A 20,377-nucleotide genomic window follows, 5' to 3' on the forward strand; every position below is an offset into this window, starting at 1 on the left:
CTCCCGATCGTGCGGCTCGAGCCGCCGCGCCCCTTGCGGCCGTGCTGTGCTGCAGTGTCTGCGCCTGGCCACCTAAAAGGGTTTATTCACGCCCGGTTCTGCTCAGCGTTGCCAGGGGTTGGCGGATCCCGTGCACAGGGATTTCCCACCACGGGGTTTTTCTCCCGCCTCTTTCCTTCCCTCCCGCCCTAACGTATCCTTCCTTGGCTTCCTCCTTGGCCCCGCAGGCTGGGTCCCGCGCGCGCGCGCGTACAAGTACGGACTTGTCGGCGCTGGGTGACCTCCCTCCCCTTCTCCCTCCCCTGGCGGAATCCAGGATTGAGAGCCTTTCTGAGATATTTTCGGCCAAAGGAAAAGGCCCGTGAAAGTCACTGCGTTAGATGTGGACACCCAATGCTATTCGCTAACGGGTTGTGCGAGGTTTTACCATCCGAAGGCATAAAAGCAAACGGGCGTGGGGTGGGGAAGGACTGTTAAACAAAACCACTTTATCCAAAAAGAGGTCGGGAGATGGGGTGTAGTGAAATTGGGGGGGGGGAGGTACTAACAGAAGCATTTGGGTTGGCTATTATATTGGAACCGATGGGTTTTTGTCTGACTTGGTCACTAATAACCGGGTGTGACCGTGGAAAATAATTTGGTTTCTTGGAACCTCAGTTTCTTTCTCCGTGGAACGGGAGTTTCACTTACATTCAGAACGGTTTCTTCTTATTAAAGATTTAAGCAAGAGAGAGAAACCATGATTTCAAATTCGAAGTATGGCACTAAGTAAAGGGCTTTTGACAGTCATTTTCGGTGTACCCTAATTAGAGATCATGCATTCACTCTCATGTATTATACAGGTGTATTTTAATGGTTAGTAGGTTGCCATATATTTTAAGTGGTGTAAGAGATCCTCCTTTGGCACCATTGTGTTTCTTCAGATGGAAAATCCAAAGGCTCAAAGGAACAGATCACTGGTAGGAAGCTGTCTATAAATTCGATAACATAATACTGCTAGTAAGAATTTATGCTGCAAGAGATTTGAGACTGATTACGACAGTAAATTAGCCTGCAGTTTTCAACCTCAGAGCATGATTATAATAAACACAGGTAGCAAGATTTCTAATATACAGGAAATTACCTAATAATTTTATGAGGCAAATCTCTTACATTGATTTAGGTTTTAGGAGGCTTATGGAAGTGATTTAAAAATAGCACTGCCGTGATAAAATGCATATTCTGGTAAAATAAATATTTTTGTACAACCTGAATGACAGATACACCATTCTTAGTATTCTGGGCTCTTGAGTGTTCTTTAAATTTTAATATTTTGGCCTTTACAAAGTCACATTTTTAGGAATGAGGCCTGGAAATCTATTAGCAACCTCACCCACCACTCATGATTCTAAAGTAAAATAAAATCGAGAGTCCCTGTACCATATTTCAATCCAAGTACATTCATAGTATTTAAATTATACTATTCCTAGCTTAAAAAAAAAGTATCAAATTCATGGATTAGCTATTTCTAGAAAAGGGTTTCTTTCCCCCCACCTCTGGAATCAACATCCTTGACTTTAAGAAAAGGCAATTGCAACCACAATTCAAATCCTTCTAAAATGCCAAGGAAAGAATATTCACTTTGAAGAAAAACATTTGTGGCATGAAATCAAGATATTTTGTTCATTGCATGTAATTGAGTTGAAGTTGATGCTCAAATTGAAAACTTGACAGTACTTCCTTAATTAAGACAATGCTTCCCTAACTAATCACTATCAAATGTGTTTTATAAATACAGTCTCCTGACATAAGAAAGAGTTCTGGAATTTTGAGTTAGGAAATGAAAATTTTAAATCCTTTACTAGCTACATGACTTTGGAAAGATCACTATTTTTTGGAGTTTGTTTCCTCATCTATGAAATGGATAGTAGTTCCTGTTTTCTTAGGGATGGTACAGGTGCAAATGAGATAATGTATGAAAGTACTGTAAACTGTTGGCATCCAGAAGTTTAACTCCTCTAAAAGGAGTAAATAAAATCATTTGGCATGGTCTTACGTACACAGAATAAGAGAGATGCCAAAATTGAACTCTCTCTATTCTTAAAGTTATCTTTGTTGTTGTTATTACTGTGGAGTGGCTTCTATTTGCCAGGTGATTTCAGATAATAGTGAGAGATAAAACAGACATGGCCCCTGCTCTTACAGAGTTTATAGTCTAGCATCATAGAAATGTATTTTAGTCATATCAGTTGACCTATATCTCTTCTAGTCCACTGATGTATAACTCATCATGTCATGATTTTTTATTTAAAAATTTTTTTTTAATGTTTTATTTATTTTTGAGAGAGAGTACAAGCGGGGGAGGGGCAGAGAGAGAGGGAGACACAGAATGTGAAGCAGGCTCCAGGCTCTTAGCTGTCAGCACAGAGGCTGACACAGGGCCCGAACTTGCGAACTGTGAGATCATGACCTGAGCTGAAGTCAGATGCTCAGCCAACTGAGCCACCCAGGCACCCCCATGTCATGCTTTTAGTAAAAGCCTGCCAAACCTTTTTCTGTACCAATACTATTCAACATCTATGAGTATTTGGCTACTAGCACTTTATAATCTAGAACAGAAGGCAATGGATACTATAATCTTTGGTCAGGTATTATAAGATGGCTTACCCAGCACTCATCCAGCCCATCTAGCTTGTTTTTTTGTACTTCAAAAGCTACCAAGTTAAAGAACTACAGTTTCCAGACACTTGCAGCTAGAGAGTGCTGTTTGTAGATAGATGATGGTGTGCTGGTAAGTGTTTACTAACAGCTGGGGTAGAGTAACAACTCTGATTTGTTGCATTGACCAATTTTCATGGTGTAAATACTCCCAAGCTACTGAAGTGACTTCACTGAATGTGGAGTTAGTTAGAAATGATGCTAACAATCACTAGCTGGCGTCAGCATACCTGTACATATGACCTAGTTTCCAGTAATCAGATGCACCCATTCAAGACATGGGTGCCAAGGTGAGCAACATGATGCCTCAGCAGCATTCAGGGAGATGGATTTTCTGGCAAATGCCATGGTGGAGATGTCTGGTTCTTCCGGGTAGCTGAGGAAGAGCTCTCACATCATTTTTAGAGTCATAGGTGCTGACTGGCAGTTGGTGTTGGGATGGCTTTCCATTAGAAGAGTTCTATGATGTGGGATGAGTGTTCTTCCTGGTTTGGTTTTTCCTGAATGTTGTTTCTAGCTAGCTGTGTATTATCCAAGCCTGGTTCTCTTGTCCTCTCCAAGATCTCTGAGCTAAGTACTATCCTTTAATCCCTTTCTGCTTAAGCTAGCTCAGTCATGGTCAGCTACATAATTTGCTGGGCCCAGAGCAAAATGAAAAATGTGGGGCCCCTTGCTCAAAAAGCAGGAAAAAAGTGCCATCATATGTACTAAAATATAAAGCTTTTTCTTTCTTCTTTCATCTGTCCCTTGACTTATAATGATGTGTTTTATTTGCTTTTTAATGTCATTCTAAGTAAAATTAATGTCACTTTAAAATGAATGACAAAATAAATGTCATTCTAAGAAAAATTAGAATTTTAAATTATTAGAATGAATTTTCTCATTCATCTTTATTTTGTGCAATGCCATTTATAAATGCAAATATAAAAAGCATTTAACTCATACACAAAATCACTAGAAGTGCACAATTCATATCCTAGTTTTACATGTATATGCATCCTTTGCTTATCAGAATGTGTAAGTGCTGCACAAAGCCAACTCACCTGGTTTTTTTTTAATTTTTTTAAATGTTTTATTTATTTCTGAGAGAGAGACAGAGACAGAGACAGCATGAGCAGGGGAGGGTCAGAGAGAGAGGGAGACACAGAATCCGAAACAGGCTCCAGACTCTGAGCTAGCTGTCAGCACAGAGCCCAACGCGGGGCTTGAACCCACGAACCGCGAGATCATGACCTGAACTGAAGTCAGACACCCAACCGACTGAGCCACCCAGGCACCCCTCAACTAACCTGTTTTTATTTCCCTTTTTGATATGCATACATCCTACCAATTTGAGTATGGAAGGACTGAAAGGAAAGGAAACCATGAGTTGCGCTACCTCTCCCCTTCCTTCTGTGTCATCATTTTCTATGTAAATGGTAATACAGGGAAGTAATATACACTAGTAAGAAAGGAGAGGACGGGATTCTTTTGTCACTTGCATTTTTTAGGATGCCTTCCCTTCTTTTTGCATCCGAAGCAAGTTCTGGTTCAAATGGAAAGTGTAGCCTCTTGGAATAGTCCACCACATCAGCCATAGATGTAATATGCTTGCCTTATAATCACTTTGTGACTCCCTGAGTATCTGTACCTCATTAGGTCCATCAGAGTCCTGTGTTTATGAGATACCATGAAGACTATATGCAAACGGGGTGGCAAGGAAGAAAAGATGCACACGTTGCCTCCTCTGCTTGCACGTATGATCCATTGTACCGCTGGACTTCATTTATAAAACAGATGTTCAAACATACAAGTATGAAGATCTTCAAAATGGTGACTGCAGAGCACTAAACCAACCATGGTGCCCTGTAAGACTGCACAGCCTGCATGCCCATGAAATTGACCCTGAGCTCACTGTTTCTCAAGGGGGGCTTCTCCTGATGTTTTAGGTGAAACAGTTCTACGTTGTACAGGATATTTAACATCCTGGCCCTTGGGCCTCACATGCTACTGTAACAGAAATGCCCCCGAAGAGGAGTTACTGCTTTCCACTGACTTCCTGGAGTACCCTCCACTGTCCACAGCTGGGAACCAGGGTCATTACAGATCCAAGAAAGGTCATGTGCAGTTTTTGCTGGTGATTCTCAGGCAGGGAAAAGTACAAAGTTGAGTTTTAAGAATTTCATAAGTCTCATATCTGAGAGAACAGAATTATGGTGACCTTTTCCCCCATGTTAGAAAAATAATACCATCTACATTGGGATGAAACAAATATTTGGGATGACAATTTAAAGGTGGTCAGTGGGTTTTATGTGTCACGTGGATGTAAATGGTAGTTGACTCCAGATAGATCGCAATGTCTCACAGTTAAGAAAAATTGCAGAGAACTACAGAAAAGTAAGGAAAACCATCTCCCTGTCATTGTCTTCATCAGTGGGCTGAAGGGGAAAATTTTTTTAAATTCTCAAGAAAAATTAAGGAAGTTGCCATTAGAAGCTATGGTATTCTTTTTTTTTTTTAATGTTTTATTTATTTCTAGGAGAGAGAGACAGCGTGAGCAGGGGAGGGTCAGAGAGAGAGGGAGTCCCAGATTGAAACAGGCTCCAGGCTCTGAGCCGGCAGTCAGCACAGAGCCTGACGCGGGGCTCGAACCCACGAACCGCGAGATCATGACCTAAGCGAAAGTCGGACGCTTAACCGACTAAGCCACCCAGGCGCCCCAGAAGCAATGGTATTCTTAATAGAGCTTGAATTTAGTTTCGTTATGTCTGTTTTTTAAGTTTTGGTTGTTGATTTGAAAATATTAACATCATAGGGACACCTGGGTGACTCAGTTGGTTAAGCATCCAACTTAGGCTCGGCTCAGGTCATGATCTCACAGTTTGGGAGTTCAAGCCCAGTGCCAGACTCTGCACTGACAGCACAGAGCCTGCTTGGGTTTCTCTCTCTCCCTCTCTCTCCACCCCTTCCTCCCCAAATAAATAAATAAACTTTAAAAAATATTAAAATCATAGGGTATTAGAGCTGAAACAGAATATCCTAGATCATTTGTTTCCTTTATCGCCATAGTATTATTAGTCACCTGGAGATTAAAAGCTCTAGCTCTATAGACCTGGCCTTGCCTTTGCTAATGCTGAACCTCAGTTTTCTCCTCAGTAAAATGAGGATAATTTTATATTATCTTAGGTTGGAAGTCATTTCACTGAAAGCCAGTTCACTAAGAAGTAATTTTACCAAAGAGTACATTTATTCAATAAATGTAAGGTGAATTTTCTGTAAAGCAAGTATTTGGTAAATTCAACTACCTGATCATTTGGCAAATTAAGTTTTAGCAAATACCTGTTAGGCTTATTATATGGATTAAATGAGCTATTGCACACATACAGAAAGTGCTTACCAAAATGCTCACTAAGTCGTATCTATAATCCCTCTATCTATCTGACTTCAAGTCTTACCCATTCTCTCTCTGAATATTCTCCATTCCTGGCCACATAATTGGCCTTCTGTAGACTTTCACTATTTTTAGGTGGACTATTATAATAGTCATTTGATTGGCCTCTTGGCTCATTCCTCTCCAAACCCATTTTCTATACAACTGCAAGGGTGATAGATCACATAAATTTTAGATTATCATCTACAATATGGTATTTCACCTCTTCCATATATCCTTTAGCACCACTGGAGTACTTATAGTTCTCTAAATACACATTTTTTTCTGGAAAAGCATCAAATTTCTCTGCTTTTGTCTTTCTAACTAGAATGTCTTCCCCCTTCTTATCTCATGTCAAAATTTTTATTCATCTTTCAAGTTTTAGTTAAAATGCCACTTCCCTTGTAAAGGTCTCCCTCATTTCTGCAAGCAAATTTAGGTGTTCTTTCCAGGCTTCCACTGCTTTTTGTACGTGATTCTGTTGTGACTCTTAGATTACTGTGGTTTATTAGTTTGTCATTCTAATAGACTATAATCTCCTTGAAGAAAGATACCCTGTCTTTTTATCTTTTGTATACTAGCTCCATGTACAGTGACTAGAATAAGTCTTCAACATTAATGGAATTAAAAAGTTAAAAGATCTGGGACACCTGGGGGCTTAGTCAGTTGAGCATCCCACTCTTGGTTTCAGCTCAGCTCTTGATCTCATGGTTCATGGGTTTGAGCTCCACATTGGGCTCTGCATGGACGGTGCAGAGCCTGTTTGGGCTTTCTCTCTCCCCCTCTACAGCTTGCTCGCTCCCTTTCTCTCAAAAAATAAATAAACATAAAAATGTTTTAAAAAATTAAAAGATGTATTTATGACTCTACTGCCTTCCCACACCACCTCCATTTTATAGATCAGGAAACTGAGTCCCACAGAAATGAAGCTATTTATTGAGAACCCAAGTCTTCTAACTCCAGGTCCATTACTTTTACTCCTTACTGTAGAGAATCTTCTGAATAGTGTCTATATGCCAGTCCTTTCTGTTGTAGGAAACAGTCTGTCTTGTCCGTGTCTTTCCATTCACCTCTAATCTAGGGAATAAGCAGAAGGGCATAGTGATCTGGCAAAATTTATATTTTTCTTCAATTTATTTGGTTACTTTTTTTTTCCAGTAAATTCAGTGAAAGTCAAGATAAATTCTTTGTCCTCCCCACCACCAGAGGACATTTGGCAAAATGTCTGGACACATTTTTTTTTTAATCACATCGGAAAGAGTGCTACCGATATCAAGTAGGTAAGTGTCCAAGGATGCAGCTGAATATCATATCATGCATAGGACAGCCCCCATAATGGGGAATTACCTGACCCCAAACATCAGTAGTGCCAAGTTTGATCTAGCCTAGTCTAAAGGAAGTTTTTACTAAGCCCTGCATCCACTCTGTTGCCTCTGTGTAACCATGATGGAAAAGATACTCATCCCCCTCCCAAAAGGGATTTGGAAGCCCTGTATGGCAAACTCTGGAAGCAATTGCTATCAACTGCACACCTTAGAAGACTTCATGCAGGTTTCTCCAGTGGATTCATAGTGCCTGCCTGGGTATAAGATAGGCACATAAATATGTATTGCCTGAATGATTAATAAAATATATTTTAATCAGAAGAATGGGGTTTTATTTTTTCTTTTTAAAGGGAAGTCAAATTAATCATTGTGGTAAGAATTTCTGTTCTTTTTATTTCAGTTACAGGAAGAAGCAAAACTTTTTAAAAACAACTCTCAACTCACCCACTTCCATAAATTAGCAGTAATAGTTTTAAGGGAGAGACCAATGAGCCTATAAATTGAAGATGATGTTTGCAGAACAAAAAATAAAAGAAGCTTTCAGAATAGAGTAGTATTAGAACTGATGCGTGAGCTCTCCAGGACCCTCATTTAAATTATGTATCCAGAATTGAAACTGAGCATTTCTGATGGGTTACGGCTAGGCCATATGTGTGTAGGAAGAGACCAAACACACATAGACTAAGGTTAGATTACGTTCCCAATTTAACTAGTCAAGATACAGAATCCCGGAAGCAAGGTGTCTATATACAGCAGCACATCTCAGCGTAGTTTTCCCTGGTCCTAATGTCCCCACTGCACTTTTATACCTACAGTTTAAATCATATTCCAAGAAAACTTCCACTAAGAATCTTTACTAGTGACAGTGAACTCTCCTGGGTTTTGGTGGTCATTTTACATCCTCATTCCAGGGTACAGGAAAGACTATCCTCAGATGTGTAGATAAAGATCAACACTTCTATTTCTTTATTTTTCTCAATAAAATTTATTTTTCCAATCTTAAAGGTCTTAAATGCATAGTCTAGGAAAAATGGAAAACCATAAAGAACATATAGGATACTCAATCCTACCTGGAGGCAGTTATAATTAACATTTTAGTCCATTTTTCTTCTAGAAAATTTTTCTATGACTATATTACTTAGCTGAAACAACTTCCCAGGGTTTTTAAAATTTTACATTATAGTAGAATCATTTTCCATACAGATTAAAAATCTTCATATCCATTGTTTTAATGGATACAGAATATACTGCACTACGGGCATTTGATAGTTCACCATTTTCCCACTGTTGGCCAATAACAGTATTTCAGATTTTCCATTATATTAAATGTCCCACTGACCATTTGCTCCATTTTGGATCATACCCTTAATTTCTCAAGGAACTTACTTTATAGTTTATTATTTGACATGAGTATCAATTCCTGGTGCATACTACGTTCCTTCTACCTCTTTTTGCCCACTTAATTCACTTTTTAGATTTCAGGTCAAAGGCCACTTCTTTCAGGAAGTCTTCCCAAACTTTATATTTGATTATGTTTTCTGTTACATATTCTAATTGTGTTCCTTTTTTCCATAGCATTTACCTCTGGTTGTAATAATCTATTCATTTGTATGTTATTTAATTTCCCTTAGACTGCAATACATTCATTCTTTGGATAGCAGCGCTTATAAGGCTGTTATAAACACAGGCCGATTAATGGGATCTCATCCTGATCACTGACAAGATGGGTTAAAGCTTGAGACTGAAATACAATTAGTCCCGAAATACTGATGTGTCAGGCATTAGGCTAGGTGCTGGGAATATAGAAATGAGAACAACAGGCATGATTTCAGTCTTCATGGTCCTTATAGTCTAATGCAGCATTTGGCAAACTTTTCCTGTAAAGGGACAGATAATAAATATTTGGGGCTTTCAGGCTAAATGGCCTCTCTCACAACTACTCTGCCTTTGAAATGCAAAAGCAATCATCAACAATACATAAAAGAATGTTCCAAGAAAACCTGCAGTGGGGCTGGATTTGACACATAGGCTATTGTTTACTCTTGGTCTGTGGGACAAGACAGCCATTAAACAGTCATATGCAATGATGAATACTTCAAAAGAAAAGGAGGGAGGGGGCAATAAGGTCACATGGCAGAGCTGTGTAACCTAGTTTAGGGAGAAGAACAAAGACTTCCTTAAGTCTTTAGGGAAGGACTTTAAGATTTAAGGAAGAAGAGGAACTAACTGGATAAAGCAGGGGCAACAGACTCAGTAAAAGTCTGTTCAAAGTATAGAAAGAACAAGAATAGAAAAATTCATTCTGAAGCTTGGAGAGTGATAGGAAGAGGGAGATGCAATTGTGTAAGGATAAAGTATAGAGGGGAAAGACAAATTCAGAGTACTGAAAATTTCAAAACCTAATACTCTCTAGAGGAAGAGTTGCCCATAGGAAAGACTGAGAAGGAACAATCAATGAAGTGTATCAGTAGCAGGAAATTTAAGACCTTACAGACACTTGAATCTCCTCTTCCATCTGTATGTGTAGGATGTGTTGGTTGGGAGATATCAGCCTAACGGCTACGTGAACCTCAGCGAACTTCTATACCTTTTGAAAGATGGGATGCATAAAAAGAATAGAGCTGAGAGCTGAATAAGGGGTGAGGGGGAGTGATAGAGTAGAGAAGAGGTAGTAAAGGAATCAGAAGTAAAAAGGATAGGAATACAGTGCTGGTTATATAGTAGGTGCTCAATAATTTTTTATGTAAATAAATGAAAGGATAACACTATAAAATCAAAGAATCCAAGAGGGAAAGGATTTCAATAACAGTTGGTCAATTGCTTTACATACTTAGGAGAGCAATTGCTCAAGGCTAAGTTTTCTTGGCTAACTGGGAAAAGATGCAGGTATAGACACAGCCACTCTTGATGCCCTAGCGCAGGATAAACCTGACCTTCAATTTCTACCTGTAGAAAAAGCTGACCTGGTTCTTTTCTTCCCTAAAGATTTCAGTGAGTAGGAACAGGGAACTTCCTGTGTCAGTACCCGCTCAAAATAGAATAGGGACAAGATTTCTCATAGATTACAATGACACTAGCTCAACTGTTATCTCTTCTCTCAGTCACCTATGTGAAACATGTGTTTTATTACTTAATTCTAAACTTTTTGTATTATTTTGTTATTCACTTATTGATATATATAAATTCGTATGTTAGATGCTGTGAGTAACTACAACAATGTAAGACATGGCTCTGGGCTCAATTATTATGTAATTGGCCAATAAATTGTAAGCTTCTTGGTATTAGGAATCATATTTGACATTTCCTTTTTTATTCCTTGCACAGTATCAGACATATGGTTGGTACTATAGAAATAATTTGCCCCTACTCTCTGCAGTGCACCATTTGGTGACCAAATGGTGTCTATCTAGCCATTTCTGTCTGACTTGGACAAAACATGCCGCTTTCTGAGGGAATAATATTCTGAAAGCATCAGTAACAGTAATTTCAGCTTGTTGAAGGTGAAGGTTCTTTGTGTAAAGGTCAACCTGTCAGTAAATAGCCTGCCACCCTGTTCTTTCAAGATTATAAGAAACCTTTGTACGTGTATTTTTTTACCCGAAAAAAAAAAGTAGTGGGAAGCTGTACCCAGTGATCTCACCAGATGTTTTCAAATCAGAACTGGGGCAACTGAGTTGTAATTTATGTTTTAAACATTTATTTTCACAAACTTGTGAGAACAGGGAATGGAGATTTTTCTTGCCTGAATTAGCAGGTTAATTTCATTCTCTATTCAATTTTAGCAAAATACTAAGCCAGCCCTAGGATGAAAATGTGAAACACAGGTTCTTACCAAGTCTGAAAAGTGGAGCAAAGGTTAGTCTTAAGAATGAAGGGAAACAGGGGCACCTGGGTGGCTCAGTCGGTTAAGCGTCTAACTTCGACGCAGGTCATGATCTCATGGTTTGTGGGTTCGAGCCCCACGTTGGGCTCTGTGCTGACAGCTACCTCAGAGCCTGGAGCCTGTTGCAGATTCTGTGCCTCCCTCTCTCTCTGACCCTCCCCTGCTCACGCTGTCTCTCCCTCTCTCAGAAATAAATAAAACATTAAAAAAAAGAATGAAGGGAAACATTACTCATTTCTCTTAAGCTGCTGCTTACTTCTGCATTAGTATGAACTGTGTTTAGACTGAAATCTCATAGATAAGAGGGGAACAGTGCCCTTTCTAGAATATCCAGTTCCCTATCCTAAGCATGTCAAAGTCTTTCAAGACTTAAAATATTAAAGGCGGACACATGGATTACAGTCCTCTTGTTTCCCTTAACTGCTACGTTCATCCAGAGTGAATGCATCACCAAAATAGCCAGAATACCAGCCTCGAAGTTCCTTGACATCTCATCTCCAGTGATGTTCAGCCACTCGTTTCTGTTGCCACACCCTGGATCTTGTCATACACCCAGTCTGGTTCCCCTCTCACTCCGTAAGCGCAGACTTCACGTTCTCTGGCCCCAGCATTCATCCCAGCTCTCTCACTCCGTTCCTCCCAGTACGTCATTCTCAGTTCCCTGATGTCTCCAGCGTTCTTCCTCTCTCTATGGTAGCCCCTCGTCCTCAGGTTTCTCTGACATGACCCCTCTAATCCAGACTTCTCTCTTTTTTCTCCCTATCAGCCCTCTCCTGCCTTCACTCCCTTTGATTTTTTGCTGCATTCTATTTTAAATTGCCAGTCTCTTGCCAGAAGCCTCCTTTGCCCTGCTTGCTCTGCTGTCACTAACCTGGCAAAACACCAGCTCTAACCCAGGTTGCTGAGTGCACCCAGTTAGGAAAGAGTCGCACAGCTGTGTAGATTGGCCTTTAACACTGCACATCCAGGACCACAGACCAGTTAGGTCACTGTGTCCATGTTGTTGGGAAGGGAAAGTTATCCTTAGGATGCACTAGACTCTACTCCATATGCCAAAGTACAGTTGTAATAAACTCTCTTTGGTCTATCCCAAATTAGTAATAGGCTGAATAATTTCAATTGTCATTACCTTCTCCCTGACTCTCTATCATAGCTTTTGTGCTTCATTTCCTGTTTTAACTTTATAGCTTTGGATCTAGTTTATCCAGTAAGGTAAATTTCTAATGTTTTTTAAATTAATATTTGACCAGTCCAAAAGGACATGTCTTAAACATTATGGGATAAAGTAATGACTGATGGAAAATCACTCCCATAGATCATAACCCTTTTTAACAAGGCTTTTGTGAATCTAAGTAATCTCTAGGTCAGGGGCCTTAGGCTCAACTCCCTTGAGTCATTTCATTCTTGCCTTTCCCAGCTTCCCCCTTCCGTCATTTTTGATCCCACAAATTTTCTAAAAACGGACACCTCCTTTTTCAGCAAGTGACAGAGAAAACAGTGCTACTTGGGTGGAGAATAGTGGTGGGTACTGTTTTCAGGTACAGGTTACTTATTGAATGGCAGTAGCATACTGGTTAAGCGTGCACGCTCTATGGCCCAGTTTCTGTACTTACTTTCTGTAACTTTGGGCCAATTACTCTCCGTGCCTCAATTTTTCCATCTGTGATATATAGACGATAATACTAGTACCTACCTCCCAAAGTGGTTGTGAAGATTGAATTCCATATAGTAAATGAGTTAATACCTTAGAACTGGTAAGCACTCAATAACTGTAAGCTATTATTCATAATTTAGAGGCAGCTTCTCTATTTCCTAAAATACCTTTATTCATTACAAAAGAGACTAATGATGAAAGGTAGGAGCTATTAAAATCCCATTGATTGGATATAAAAGGTAGATTTTTAGAATTAAAAAAGACTCAAGAATTATTTAGGCCAATGGTTTTTAACCAATCCTATGCATCAGAATCACTTATGAAGTGTTGTAAAGCTCCAGTTACCGAGGCCCTCCCTTCTCACATCTACCAAGTCAAAATAAAATGTCCACAGGCAATCACAATGCAGGCTTCCTTGCCAGAACCACTGAAGTAATTCAAGTCTTTATATTTTATGATGAGGATACTGAGACTTTGAGAGAATAAATGACTTGCCTAAGACCTCATTTAATAGGTAGGATCAAGGTCACCTAGCTCCTGGATAAGTGCTTTTACTATTCTTCTATGTTCCCTGCCAAAATATATTAACTTTCCAAGGAACTATTATGGGAGTTTATCAGGAAGAATAATATAGGCTTGAAAAGTGTACTTTATTCATCGTTTAATTCAAAATAACAAAATTTATTTTACAATGCATGCAAAGGACTATTGCACATTTACAATAAGATTTAAAGTGAATTTTGCTGTGCTTTTCATGTGGACATTAGTCTTTGCCACAATGCTTGCTGCTAATTAGTACAAGGAAACACTGTGTGTGGCAGAGAGCTGTTCAACCCAGCCTCACAGACTGAAAGCAAACAAATGCTTTATAGGGAAAGGTTGGTGTAGGAATTAAGCTTTTTAGCATTCTCAGTAATAAAATATGCATTTTTTATAAATAGGATTTTTTTTTTGTTTTACGTTTTAAGTTATTTTTAAACCTTTGTTTAGACTTTTCTAGTCTGTGAATAGTTAGTGTAGAAAAAAATCAGTTATTAGATACAGCTTTCTTATTGGAGCTTTATTCATTGATATTTTAAAAGTCTAAAATAGTTAGCAAAAACAGGGGCGCCTGGGTGGCTCAGTCGGTTGAGCGTCCGACTTCGGCTCAGGTCATGATCTCACAGTTCGTGGGTTCGAGCCCCATGTTGGGCTCTGTGCTGACAGCAAGCTCAGAGCCTGGAGCATGCTTCAGATTCTGTGTCTCCCTCTCTCTCTCCGACCCTCCCCTGTTCATGCTGTCTCTCACTCTCTCTCAGAAATAAATAAAACATTAAAAATAAATTTAAAAATTAATAAAATATATAGCAAAAACATTCTGAGTTCTTGTGTTTGGTATTGGGTACTATGATACTATATCTCTTAAAATATATATATTTTTTACCGTATTATATGGAGGAATCAAAAAATGCATTAGAACTTGGATGTGAACTTATGCAAATGTGTGAAACAAATTAAAATGACAGGGCAGAAGCAAGAAAATGAAGCTCAAATGAAATCTACCTCTCAAAGCAGGTCTATTTATATTTCACTTCATTTGCTATTATAAATTTGTTTCCATGTATTTCTTTGCTATAAATGGTAATTGGCTGCCCACTCAACTTCTGACTCCTAGGCAACTCCATTTTGCTAATAAACCACTCATTTTATTTCCATAAATGCTCTACAAGCCCCTAAAAGAAGTCCACCATTCCAGATCCCCATCAACCTAATATTAAACCACTGTTGCTTCTACTGTGTCTTCACCCGATTCCAAATCCTGTGCTTTACACTTCAAGTCAGGTTTGGCCTTGGAACCTTTTTACTTGATGCTTATTTTTGGTTTGTTGGCCCTTGACTCTGTGCTCAATCTGATCATCTTTGGTTTAGACTCCCCTTGACTTCCAAGCTGCCAAGATTTATACCCCTTGATTCCAGCAGTTCTGGAATTCCTAGCATAGCCACTGACTGCTGCTTCAAGGAGACCAGTCCCAAATACTAGCCCATATTATAAACATCCATTTATTCATCTGCTCAACAGATTTCATTCATCACTACTATGTGTAAACCACCAGAGTAGTTTCTGGGTGAATATAGAAGATTAATTAGCGATAGAAAGCTCTTAAAATTGGGTAGGACAAATAGACAAGTATATAGTGATAATTTAAGACTGTATGTGTTCAACTCTTAGGAAGTATGTATACACCTAAGACATCAGTTAACAAAAGCTTCAAATTTCTAACCAGGGAAAGAGAGATACAGAGTACAAGGGGACAAAACCGAAAGAGCCTGGGGTGGTGGGGCATGGATTTAAAAAGACTTGAGACTACTGACGGGTTAACAGACTTTGAAGGAAGGGTAGGATAAACCCCATGGGAGAAAGGCATCCCAAAAAGTCGAACTAAACCAACAAGAACAGAAAAAGTATGTTATGTTTAAAAAACATTTATCTGGAGCAACTGACAGTATAAGTAGAAATGGAAGAAAGCCTGGAAGAACTGGTTGGAACCAGATTATTATGGCAAGCTTTGAGTACAGAGTAGTGTAGAGTTGGCAAACATATAGTGGGAAGTCAGAAGGTTTCAAGCAGGAAATGATAACTGGCTTGATGAGCAGTGGTACAGGAAGGAGTTGGCAGTGAGGAGATAGGCAGGCAGAGACTGCAGACCAGGAAATCAGGAGACTAATACAGTCATCTGAAGTAGGGGGCCCAGAGATGAAGACTTCTTCATCTCATTCAGTGCCTGCTATGAGCTAGGTGCCGGCCATGCAATGAGGATGAGTCTATGTTGTGAGGGGGTTTTCAATCTAGTGAGACGTTGATCTTTTAAAGGCTCCTAGAGGGGTCTCTATTTTGGGACCACTTCTGACCCTTGCCTGGTTACTAGGGAGTTAGGTCCTCATTTAACAGTAAAATGTATTTCCTACCTTTTAAAACTACGTTTCCATTTTATGAGTCTGCTAAGGCGGAAGTATCCCATCCACTTGCACGTAAAGAAAAGCAATTTATTACTTAAAACAAGATAAGACAGGAACACTACCAGACAAGGCAAAGAAGAAAATGACATGTGTTTTAAAGAGATAACTGAAGTTGATGTGGAGAATGAGTTGGAGGTTAGATTAGGGGCAAGAAAACCAGTTAAGAGGTTGTTGTAGTAATCCACTCGCTTGATTGTGAGGGCCTGAAGAAAGACCGTATGAAAGACGAGCAGTCTGTTGGTAGCTGCTTCCACTACTTTCTATCCCTGCCCCGGGACAACCAAGGGATGGGTAGGGACCTTTCATTTGGAATTGATTCTTGAACAGAGGGACTCAAAGAACACAAGAGACACTGTTTACTTTTTCAGATTTAGAGGAAATGCTCCTACTGTCAAGTAGTCTGTTTTCTGGTTTCCTTATTTGGAGCCTGAACCTGCCTTCACATTGTTTCTGTGAGCTCCCTGATAAATTATTGGTTTTGTTTCAGCTAGCCCAAATTGGTTCCCAGGGCTTACAATTCAAACAAACAGTAAACAAAAAAACCTAACTGACCCTGTATGTGATGTTTGAGGCAACTTTGGGTAACCAGGTGGAGAATTTCATAGGAAATATGAAATTAGAATAGTCATTCTCAAAGTCATGCATCAGCATCACCTGAGAACTTGTTAATAAGGTAAATTCTCAGGCTCCGCTCCAGACTTACTGAACATGAAACTCAGGCAGCGGGGCCCTAAAAACCTGAATCTTGGTATGCCCTTTGAGTGAATCTAATGCACACTACAGTTTGAGAACCAATTCAACCAGAGTTTGGAAGGAGATTTGGGGTGGACATAAAGATGTGTGAGTCAAATGTATGATAGTTACTGTTGGGGGAATGAATAAACATAGACCATATAATCAAAGACAGTGAGACCAGTGCAGTACAATCAGGGAGGGGGAAACTTAACAGAGGTGCCAGGTGCTATACAGAGGCCAAGGTGGATCAGGACAGAGTCAAAGCTATACGAGCGCCCATTAGGAGGTTTTCGGTGTCAATTAAGAGAAGTGGTATAGATAACAAATTAAGTGGTGAGAGAGCAGAGGCAAGGAAGGAAGGAAGAGAAAGAAAGGAAAGAAAGAAAGAAAGAAAGAAAGAAAGAAAGAAAGAAAGAAAGAAAGAAAGAAAGAAAGAAAGAAAGAAAGAAAGAAAGAAAACTTTTTGCAGCAGTTCAGGAGTGCAAGAAAGAAAAGTTAGAATCGTAAGGTCAAGAAGAGTTTTTTCAGGGTACATGTTTCAGATAGCTTTTGCTGTATAACCAACCCTCGAAAACGGTGGCTTGAGACTGTAATTATAGCTCGTGCCTGAGGGTTGGCTGGTCTTAGTGGGGCTTGCTTGTACATCTACAAGCCTACTGGGGGGGGGGGCTTTGCTCAATGCTGGACGCGATTTCACCTGTCATCCTCCTCCTTTCTGGCTTACCCTGGCATACTCTTCTCATGGAGGTGGAAAAGTTTTAAGAAGACCAGCAGAGATACACAAGACCCCTTGAAACTCAGATTCCAAACTGACATGCTGGCACTTCTGCTTCATTCTAATAACCAGATCAGATTATATGGCTACGTACAGATTCAAAGAGTGGGGAAGTAGAATTTACCTTTGTAGAGAAATTGCAGAGTGACACGGCAAAGGGCATGGGTGGGCTCATGGAGGGGTGTAGAATCCCTACTATAGTAGGGATGACCTGAGCATTCTTGAAAGTAGAAAAGAAGGACTGTGTAGAATGAAGAAGAAAGTGAACTAAGGAGAGAGACCAATACCATAGCTCAGAGAATTAACCTTTGAAAAAAGGAAGGGTACTAGGAATGGAAAGAAGGAAATTTGATTGGATTGGGTTTAGCAAATTAAAATATATGATGCCAAGTAAAATTTTATGTTCAGATAAACAATGAACAAATTTTTAGTATTAAAATTGAGTATTAATATGTTCTGTACAATATTTGGTAGGCTCTCAGTACATAGTTTGCTGAGGTTTTTTTTATTTTACATGCCATTTAAATATTTCTATAATGCAATATTTGGTACATACTTATACTAAAATATGATTCCTTGTTTATTTGGAACTCATTTAACTGGGCATCCTATATTTTATCTGGCAACTCTACTTTGGATGAGTTTGAAGTAAATCCATAGTAAGATAATCTACAAAGGGATAGATAGGTGCGTTTGGGGATTTAATTCTGGAAGAAGTTGGGAACAGCTGCTGTGGATGCTATAAAGTGTCAACAAAAGGATTGCCGAGCAGCAGTGAAGGCCCACTTAGCAACAGGAAGCGTGACTCTTTCTTGGATTAAATCAGCAGTAATGTTTCACTGTTAGGAAGCAGTAGTAACAGAGATTGCTGGTACAGGCCACCACCTTGGTTTGACTTCAGTAGGAGAGGCCAGGGCAGGAGTCTGGGGGTATAAATGAAATGACTAGGGGTCCAAGTTGTATGTGGAAGCAGGTGAAACCAGAAGGTGAATTGGGAAGCAGAAGGTGAACAGTGAGTCAAAGAGGTATTAGGAGGTGGAAGTTCACAAGGAAATGGAATTTCTGTAGAAGAATAGTTGGAAGAGTAGTTCTGTGTGATAATAAGGTTTAAAATACAACTTCAGGGGCACTTGGGTGGCTCAGTCAGTTAAGCAACTGACGCTTGATTTCAGCTCAGATCGTGATCACGCAGTTCATGGGTTCAAGCTCTTCCTCTCTCTCTCTCTGCCCCTCCCTCCCCCAAAGTAAGTAAACATTTTAAAATAAAATAAAGTGTTTGTTTATTTTCAGAGAGAGATTGATAGAGCATGTGAATGGGGAAGGGCCAGAGAGAGGAGAAAATCCCAAGCAGGCTCCACGCTGTCAGCATAGAATCTGACACAGGGTGGGGCGCCTGGGTGGCTTAGTCGGTTAAGCGTCCGACTTTCGCTTGGGTCATGATCTCGCGGTTCGTGGGTTCGAGCCCCGCGTCGGGCTCTGTGCTGACTGCCAGCTCAGAGCCTGGAGCCTGTTTCAGCCTGTGACTCCCTCTCTCTCTGACCCTCCCCTGCTCACGCTGTCTCTCTCTCTCTCCTAAAAATAAATAAAACATTAAAAAAAATTAAAAAAAAAAGAATCTGACACAGGGTAAACTTTTTTTTTTTTTAAAGTAAAAATAGAGGCACCTGGGTGGCTCAGTCGGTTAAGCATCAGACTTCGGCTCAGGGCGTGATCTCACAGTTCGTGGATTCAAGCCCCGTGTCGGGCTCTGTGCTAACAGCTTAGAGCCTAGAGCCTGCTTTGGATTCTGTGTCTTCCTCCCTCCCTGCCTCTACCCCACTCACACTCTGTCTCTCTCCATCTCTCTCTCTCTCTCAAAAATAAACATTTAAAAAATGTAAAAATAAAATCCAGTTTCACATTACAGCACTGGCACTAAATGAAAAGCAAGAGCTCTGCAGACAAGGTAACTAGTTTTGCGTTCTGTCTGTGTAATCTTTAACTTTTCTATGCCTTAGCTCTCCGTACAATAGAAATAATAATAGTTCTTACCTCTCAGGGATCTTGTGGGGATTAAGTAAAAAACCATATGAAGAACCTAGAAGAGTATGTCTGATACACAGTAAACCTTCAAATGTTGGCTGTGTTTTATTACTTTACATACTACTTACATGCATCTATAATCAGTAAATATGAGTGCTCTAGAGATATCATTTTAAAGACAAATGGCAATCATACGTAGTATGTTTTCCACCATAGCTAACAAATTCTATGTTTGGTAAATACACAGTTAGCTACTTATTGAAGTTGGGGCCCACAAAAAACCTTTACCATTTACAGTTGTTGTTGTTGTTTTACTGTTACTACAAGAAAATAATTACCATGCTCAAATTATATCTCTCTCCTCATTTCCCTATAGGTGACCATGCTTTGGGATTTTCATAGTTTGAGTTAATTCCTCTGGGCTCCGCCACCCAGCGAGTTAAACAGGACAAGATTCCTCCCAGGGGCTTGTGGTTCTGGGAATGTGAGCAGCTTGTTTTCATGAGATCTGCACCCTGACTTGGCCTACTGTTAGGAGTTGTTGTGTTGGTGGTTGTGTTGTTTTTAGCTGTTTCTTCCATCTTACACAGTTATTTGTATATAAACACTTTTGAAAAGTAAATGTTTTATGGGGATGTTTTGCTTATACAAAGATAAATTAAAACTGTTTTAAAGTAATTACATGTGTCATATTTTTCTCTTTTGAAATAAATGAAAGTATTAATTCATATTGTCTGAAAAGAAAATGAAGACGGAGGAAACGGCCATGCTCCTAATGTTTTAAAGGAAGGTAATTTTATTCTCTGTTTGAATGGAGCCTTCTAAGGAATGACGAGAGCCTCATACACAGTCGACTTACATGCATTCTTTATCTTTAAAA

At 39.6% G+C, this 20,377-nt stretch overlaps 1 long non-coding RNA gene across 1 annotated transcript; it reads left to right on the forward strand.

Annotated features, from left to right (window-relative positions):
- Positions 1–6,085: 6,085 nt before the first annotated feature.
- On the forward strand, positions 6,086–20,125 carry LOC144244639 (uncharacterized). Its single transcript, XR_013339009.1, has 3 exons — positions 6,086–7,386; positions 11,214–11,286; positions 19,874–20,125. It is a non-coding gene; the product is annotated as an uncharacterized LOC144244639 (long non-coding RNA).
- The last annotated feature ends 252 nt before the right edge of the window (positions 20,126–20,377 follow it).

Source organism: Crocuta crocuta, unplaced genomic scaffold (assembly GCF_008692635.1).
Source record: "Crocuta crocuta isolate KB4526 unplaced genomic scaffold, BGI_CrCroc_1.0 scaffold147, whole genome shotgun sequence".
NCBI classification, from domain to species: domain Eukaryota; kingdom Metazoa; phylum Chordata; class Mammalia; order Carnivora; family Hyaenidae; genus Crocuta; species Crocuta crocuta.